Source organism: Buteo buteo, chromosome 10 (genome assembly GCF_964188355.1).
Source record: "Buteo buteo chromosome 10, bButBut1.hap1.1, whole genome shotgun sequence".
Classification (NCBI taxonomy): Eukaryota; Metazoa; Chordata; class Aves; order Accipitriformes; family Accipitridae; genus Buteo; species Buteo buteo.
Genome location: NC_134180.1, coordinates 28,366,150 through 28,375,078, shown reverse-complemented (window position 1 = coordinate 28,375,078; position 8,929 = coordinate 28,366,150).

The window sequence follows — 8,929 nt, the reverse complement described above, 5'->3', positions numbered from 1 at the left end:
GGGTCACAGGGCAGATTCTGGAGATGTCCAAATGGAAGCTGCTCCAGTTCAGCTGCTGCTTCAGTGCTAGTTTGCATCCCAGTGCTTCAGAGCAGAGATGTAGCACTTGGCTGTCAGTACCAGCCTATATACGAAAAGCACTTGTCACGCCAGGGTCCTTCCAGACAGTGGTTTATTTCACACCTTCATTTTATTTTAAGTCCTCCCAGCAGAACTAGCCTGGTCTCAGAGGAGCTGTGCAGCTGTGACAGAGCTATGCAGCTGTATCCTCAATGGTCCTGCCCCAGTCTGCACCAGGCACGACAGATGTGTGACAGAATATCCCATGTTTCCTGGCATATCAGTTTAACACGTTGCAGGGCTTTATTTTCCAGGTCTTCTCTTCTGCAGCCAAATCAGAGATGTTTATCTTAATCAGGGCAGGTTTAAACTTAAAAAGAAAAAAAAACACCCTTAAATATTACATATTTCAGATTTGTTTATTAAGTATACACAAATTTGAAGATTCAGGCAAAATATTGTTCATCACAGTTTTAAAAATAATAGAAACTCAAACGGTAGAAAACCAGCTAAATTGGTCAGCCCAGCCTTATGAAGACAACAGAGTCTTAGAGTCTGCAGCAGAAAGCTCCCCAGTTCTGCTGCTCACTTTGTGAAGAATTGCCTTCTTTTGCTTTGAAAGTGGCTCTCACAAGCTTGATACTTCTCATTTTTTATGGGAAAGGAGAGCAAACAACCTCCATTCACCTCTTCTATGGCACTTGATATTTCATAGCCCTCCATATAGACCTCCAGAAGCTTGTCAGCAGTAACCTCATATTGCATGTTCTACAGATGGGTTGAGCTATTAGCTTGCCACAAGTCACTCACAAGCAAATGCATTAAAACTTTGCAAGTGCCAAAAGCATACCCTTGTCAAAAAGGTTCTTCTCCTTATTTCAATCTATTTAATTACTTCAGTTCAAGCAATAGAGGCTACAAAGATCAGAAACTGACGGACTATGAAGTGTGTTTTCCTCTACCACTCTGAGTAAACGTAAGCTTTGAGTGGGAGAAATCATCTGTTCCAAGAATCTCAAAGGATTTGATTCAGTTAAACTGCTTTCAAATGCAAAAGCACGCATTAAGAATTCTTCCCAATCCAGCACATCTTGAGCTCTGTTTGTCTTAAAGACAGCTTGTATATTTGAATTGATTTTAAATTCCTCTATGTAAGTGCAACTTGTATCAAGTTAGAATATGTTCTTCACCATTCTTAAAATAAAAGTCAAGAATTTGCATGAGTATATAGGAATATATTATACTAGGTACCTAAATAAAGAGTTCATGAAATAAAACATCACCTAGATAATGTTTTGAACAAAAGCTTCAGTTAGTTGCAAGCTAACATGTTTTAATAGTTGTTATTCAATTAGAATCTAGTTTACTTCAAGAAAGTTACTGAAAATCTGTATATTTATAATGAAATTTCATATCTGTTATTTAAATCAAGGATTTTGCTGATTCAAACTGTGATTAAAATCACTGTAAGTCACTTTGATTCAAAATAAAATTTGGCCTGTAAATCAGCTCTCAGTTGAGTTACTCACATTAACGCAGACGTTTCTGAAGGAAAACTCAAATAGTATTTTAATGAGAAGGTCATTACAAAGTTTAGCCTGCAAACCATAATGCGATTCATGGCACACCCCACTGGTTTCCTGCCTCTTTCCTGTCCATTAAAAACCAAGTTGTTTCAATACATTGGCCACAACCTTATTGAAGGGCTGGCATCAGTTTGGGGCACTTTGATGGCCTCTGCCCCGCTCCTGTGTAATGCAACAGGGAGGGAGTGGACAAGCACGGGTTGGCACAGTGAGCTACTGTGAGCGGATTCAAGCCGAGCCTGCAGCTGGGCTGAGAAGCCCACAGAACAGGACTGAACCTATCGGAGGACTGTAGCAGTGAAGTCCTACAGCAGGACTGAAAGTTAGCCTGGGTCAGGGGTGAGGGAAGTCTGCCCAGGCAGAAGAACCCCAGCCCAGCGTACTGCTGGTTCTCCTGAGCTGGCACAGGGATTTCTGTGCAGAAATGCAGGCCGGTTCAGCATCCAAAACGACATGCTCTGGAACAGAAGGAGAGAGAGCGAAGCCGGTACAGCCCGGGCAGGTCCGTGGGATGGCACGGAGGAGCGAGCCGTGCTCAGGCTCAGCCTGCAAAGCGGGCAGGCTGCCAGGCTACGCCACAGCACTTCCCTGCCTCCCCCCATCCATTAGCAAAGACGAGGTATTAAATACTGATCTCCAAGATATTTTGAAACTTATTACAAAAGTTGCTCTTCAGAACGCCGAGTTCGCCATACTGACTGAACACAGGCATTGGTGGCAGAGCAAGGAAGCAAGTCACTCGAAACACTCTCTTTGCGTTCAAACTGTTACTGCAGAGAAATATTACGTGGCAGCAATTGCCTATCTGCGCATACTGCTTCAGCTTTTTAAACTGACCCTACAAGCAGCAGACAGTCCTTGATAACAGCACCACGGAAGGAGTGTCGGGAGGCTAGCAGACCACACGGCCCCTGGCAAGGGCTCCCCACGGCATTGCTCTTGCTCGCCCGCACCCTGTGCCACAGGCAGACACAAACGCCCTCTGCCCCTTCCTCCTCTTCTGGATAAACCACTGGTGCTGCTGTTATTTTTCTTGTTACTGAAAAGCTCTCTCTCACCTCATTCCCACGAGGAAGGCGCAGGCAGGAGAAGGAAGCCAGGGCACTGGGCAGCCAAGCTATACACACAAGTAGTACCAGTTCAGAAAGGGAATCGGTTCCTTGTTCCCCTCCACACCCTGCGTACATGTATGGCCACGGGGGAAAACACAGCCAAATGATTGCACAGTAACCCAAGAAACCCATTCACGTTACCTCAGCTTAGAAAGAAATACCAGTGCAGAAAAGGGTGTGTAACACAGCAGAGGCCAAAAATGTTAATATATAACTGTAAGTTTTGTGAGGCAAGTACTCTTGTTCGCCTTTGTCTTTAATAGTTAATTGATATTATAACAAAAATCAATCTAGAGAAACAAACTGAAAGGAAGAACATACAGCTCACAAAGGGATGCCCAAATATCTCAGTCTAAACTAAGGCTTTTTTATCTGGTACTATTAAAAGGATGCAATGGAAGCCAACATTCATTTAAAAGGTTTCACAGAGACAAATTGTCTCAGAAGTAACCATTTTACATTTTGTTTATTAAGGAAATTCTGTGGGCACTGCCTGTACTTGGAACCGCATGCTACATGGTCCACTTCAAGGAACTGAGAATACTTTTTTAAAGCCATTTTTTAAATTCAGCTTTAAAAACTGGAAAAATAGTTATTCTTAAAAAAAAAAACAAAAACAAAAACAAAAACTGTAAGGCTCAAGGAGCAAGTTTTTAATCCAGAAAACTCATGAGCAAGAGAATCTACTTCTGGTTGTGTTTGGCTATATTTTTTTTTTTTTGTAACTGAAGTATCCCCAGATAATCCAGTATCCTCAGATAATTGACTGAACTTAAGCACAGACAAGCAGTCTTCAATGCCTTTTAGAATAAGGAGAGCAGAGTGCCACATCCATTTCCACTTCAAGCCTGCTTCATCTACATAATGCTAACTTGATGGAAACTACAGCAGTGCTCATACTTCCACCATAGTTCTGGTCACTTCCAGTAATAGTCTATTTTAATAGCATCATCTTTTGGACTGAAAAGGGAAGGGAGTGAGGTGAAGGGAATCAAGATGATTCCTTAGCAACTCTTATATACCGGTGGTGGAAACATCTAAGGTTTTTTTTTATTTATCATATATCCTACTTAAAATACCAAGGTATATGATACAAACAAAGGGTCTTAAGAAAAGTATTAAGCCTACCAAAAACGTAGAACCTTAAGGCTAAGTTTTTAAGTTGCAGAGAGAGAAAATAGTACCAGCAGCCATGGACCACAGCGCTCTGTACACACAGACTGATAAGAGGCTTAAAAAAAAAAAATCACTCTCAGGGCACAGACGTGTCACCCTGTGCATGTATGGGACAGCGCTGTTCCTCCACGAGCCGCTGCAGACTGGCACGGGCAACTGAACTGTGAAGCACAGAGATACAGGGGCACCTACACCAAGGTATTAAAGCTCAGGCTTCAGCTCCTGAAATGCCTTTAGTACAAAGCTGCTCTACTGCACTAAATTGCTTTTTAAAGCTCTGATCCACTGCAGAAAGTTGTTAGGGACAGATACTAAGTAACTCGCTAGTTACCACAAGTTTAGACTTCAGACTTTGGTAATTTAAGACTTTCTGAAATTATGGTTTACTAAATCTATATATGGAGTTCAAACTAAAAACTTCACTGCAAAGCTTTCATTTAGTCTCCTTTAAGTGTGGTTCTGGAAGGAGCTGGCAGGTCATCCTATAATGCGGAAACAGACACAGCATTTAAAGTATTTAAAAGCCATTCAAACAGCCCATACATTGTGAAACATGCCTAGAAGAAAATACCTGTTCCGCTTCTAAACTAAGTTTCCCATTTCTGCAGAACTTCCAGGTCTGCTCAATGATCACTATCAGCTCCATTTTACCGTTCGACAAATCAGCTTTCTTTCACAAAACCTACTGAATGCGAATAGAGGCTATTTCAGCAGTCACAACCAAGTGAACTTTTATTGTTTATTTTCAGCACATAGCTGATGACAACCTGAACCAGCCACTGCTGATTAAAACAAGCCACCTGACTATCTGATCCATTAACAGATGCAGAGCCCTGGTTTGTAAGCAAACATTTCAGTGGAACTGGTAGAAATGGTGGGCTCCAGGAAAATTTGGTAGAGACATGGAAGTGGACCTAACGGCTTAAAAGTAGAATCCAGGTATGTGAATCTTTAAGACTAATACCCAAGAGCAATATATTCTCTATGATGTCAAACCTTATACTTCAGAGCTTTTATTTCATTATCTGATAGCACAAAGAATATGCTAGAGAATGTTCCAAAATGGTTAATGGTCATAATAGCACAGGACAGTAGGGATACAGTCAATCCAATTTGTCCGGAACTATGGTCTGGCGTTCTGCAAAAAGCCACATATATCTTCGAGCTTTACTTGCTGATAAGAGCTGCTGCTGCTTTACTGATTGAATTTTTTTTAAAAAATTGCACATTTCATTTTCAGTCCACAGATACACTTAATGAAATCAGATTTTTCACCATATAACTTGATTTGAGTTGCACCCCCTACTACACCTCTTCGAAGACCATAAGAGCACACAGGAAACCACACACTCCGCACCGCTTAAAGAACAAAGCTACAGCAATGCACCTTGCCGATTTGTAACAAGAAATGTCTTTTTCTAGGTTCGTATTATAGAAGGGAGAACAGACCTACCTACACGACCTCTGGAAGCACAGAAGGACAAAACCGTGGGGTTTTTTTTCCTTAAGGAGAAAAACCTAACCAAAAGATACAACGCAAAATAACGTCATCGTATTTGTCAGTGTCTTGCACAGATTAAGATGACACCTTACTAAAAGCTTCATGAAGGAACCCGTACACCCCCCGTGCGGTACGTACACTTACTGCCGGTGCCTCGGCGGGACCCGACACACGCGCAAATCCAGAGCTGGGCAACCCAAGCGTCAACTCTAGAGGAGCTCGCAGGCGTGCGTGTAGGAGGCACCCGCACTTTTACATACGCGTGACATACTTATGTGCGGGGAGGCGCGCGGACGATGCGGCACACCGCGGCACCCCCGCCAGCCAGGGCTCTGCCTCCGGCGGAGCCGCGGCCAGCGCACCGGCCGCCGCGGGGCAGCCCCCGCCGGCACGCGGGGGGCTCCGCTTCCCGCTCACCGGCGAGGGGCAGCGGCTGGCGCCGGCGACTCCGGCGTAAGCGAGGAGAGAAAAAAAAAAAGTTTACCAAAACCGCCGAAAGTTTTGTTCTGCCCGACTAGTAGGAAGATACCGAGGAGAGCACGGCGTTCCGCAAGTCCGCGGCGAAGGTGTTCCCTTCGTCCGCCGCCGGCCCCGGGACGCGCCCCCCCCGCCCCGTCCCCGCGGTCGGTGCCGGGCCCCGCCGCCCCGTCCCCCCGCGGCCCCACTCACCGGCAGCCCCCGCAGCGCCGCCGCCGCCGCGCCGGGCCCGCTCCCCGCCCCGCGCCGGCCGCTCCCCGCCCCGCGCCGCCTTCACCCGCCCGGCGCCGCCCGGCCCCGGCGCCGCCCGGCGGCTCGGCCGCTCCGCACCTGCCCCCGGCCCTGCGCCGGAGCGAGCAGCGAAGGCTTTCTCCGGTGCGTTCGCTTTCTCCCAGGTGCGAAGGTCCGGCTCCTCCGAGATGCGGGCAGAGCCTTCGAGCGGCCGAGGGCTGCGGAGGACCGACGGGCCGTGCTGCCTGAGAAGCCCCATCAGAAGGTCCACCGTCATTCGCGCTTTGGGGAACAGAAGCAAAGCCCCGATAAAGCAGCGGTAGCTTCCCCGAGTAGATCAGGACGGTACGGGCAAGCGTACGCACCACTTCCTTCCAGCATCGTGTGTAGCTGTTCTTTTTGACACAGTGTAAAAGGCAAACAAGACCCACCCCGCACCCAAGACAGTGATACGGAAACCTTGAGGCCCGCATCAGCTCCAAAGGGCAGCACCGAGCACACACAGCTTTGCCATGAAGGACAAGCCGAACTCAAATGTAGGAGGTGGTACTAGACCAAAATTTATCTGAAGATGGTCATCAGATGGATCTGACCCATTGCTACCTACCTGAGTCATTGACTGAGACCAGGCACGTATCCAAGGAGTACAGAGCTACTCAGGGGTCTGCTCAGAGCTGGAGAGCTAACAAAAGAAAATCTCAGCAGAAAGTCTCCGCTCCACTTCTCAGAAATCCTGGTAATGATTACAGCATCAAAGCTAGACAGTGTTAAATACTTGGTGGAGCCTTGCACGTGAACATTATACATGAAATGCCAAACAGCCTCCTCTCCAGCAGCTTTTTCTTGTTTTATCCATAAATGGAAGGCCCCAAAATAAGAGCCCAAACTCTTATCCACCCTGTCCCCCCCACTTGAATGCTCACCTTGAAGATGGCTCAGGAAGCTTTCTTCTCCTTCCCGCCTGTTTCTTTCTAATGCAACCTTCTCACTGCCTTCCCATCCATTTCTCTCCTCCTTTTGTTAAGCAATGAGTGAAAGCTTCTTATTCCCAAGGAACAAGACAATGAAAAGCAACAGCTTATGTTCAGAACACTTTGCAAAAGCTTATGCTCCAGTTCTGCTTCCATTACTGTGCATCACCTCCTTCACAGTTGGAGTGGGACCACCTATCAGTCAGCAACTGTATTCGAATCTGTATTAATGCACAGAATTAGAAGTCAACATATGCCAGATTTCCTGTTAAGTTTAACCTCTGTGGAATAGAGAGCCAATGAGAAGCTCCAGCAAGTGGCTCTTATCTTTATTCCAAGAGAAAAAAAAACACCAAACAGATGGTGAAGACACAAATTGGTTTCCACAATACATTAGTGACCTGCTCTAATATGGTAGGGCTGAAGCAGTAGTTTAGCTAGCAAGCAGCCCTTATGATTTAAAAATCAATACTGGACAAGAAAGCTTTACGATTCCACTATAGAAATTAAATCTTAAAATCAGTAAGAATTGTAAGTATTTTCTACATTCCTTTGGTTGGTAATACTTTCCATCATTCCCTGAGGATTCTCTCACAAACAAGTATTTATCTGAGCAATGGCTTTGGCAGGTCATACTCAATGTCCTGTTAAATTGGAAAGAAGCTGTTTGCATCAGAGCTTAGGGGGTCCTGCACCGTGGCTCACACAGCCAGGGGTACAGGATGTACCTCACTTGCTTTATAGAACAGATGCACTAGACCTCAGAAGGTGATGAGCCTGTCATACTGTTCATAAAACAGAAAGTACTTCCACAACTTGCTATCCTACCTCAGACAGCACTGCAAAAAAATTTAACAGATTAAAAAAAAAAATCCAAACCCAAGGACTCGCCCTGCAGCAGTAAGGTGTTGGCAGTTCACAGCCATTGGCAACAACAACATCTCACAATCACAAGAGATGCAGAACTCGCACTCTCAGACAAAAGCCCTTGGAAGGATGTACTGCCCAACATATTTGTATGCCCCATCAGGGCAACACATATTGGAACACATTATATGACTAATTATCCACTAACACAGCATTAATTATCTGCTTTTCCTAGGTTCACGTCTCTAACTTAAGATTTCCATAAGTACTGGCAGAAGGTAGAGCAGTAAGGAAAATACAATTCTTTTTCAGACATGCTGGATTTTGGTCCCATTTACTAGGGAACTGTTTGATTTAGAAAGAGCCATTCCAGAAAGCTACCAGTAAAATAGCAGCAAATACAGACAACATTAGCATCTTGCACATAACAAAGTCAACACTGCACTCTGTATGGGCCAAGAAACTCTGCCAGCAATCAGCTAATGCTCATCACTTTTGCAGTCTGCAGAAGAGCACTTGGATTATCCAGGGCCCCGGAGCCTACACTAGAAGACTAACATTGACCCCAACAAGTTCCACACACAAACCCTAGGAAGAAAGTTGACTCTTCTGTCCTAAGTGGAAGACAGTAATCCTCTGTTCTAGATCACACAATTAACATCTGTTTGATGAAAAAAACAGTTAGAGAAAATCTTTGCTAACGGTGTGAAAACTTGGTTATTGGTAGCAATTTATTTTTATCCACAAGCGTAGTGACAGCTGAGGCTGCAGCAAGGCATTGCTCAGACCGGGATGAGGAGAAGATTCTCTGTCCCAAACACATTTCAGCAAGAGAAGCATTAAAATTTGCAGAGCCTGGATGCACGGAAATACTGACATGAAAGCCATCTCTTCTAGACGTCTAGCTGCAGCCTAACCAAGACAAAATGGCATTAATTTCCAACAAAA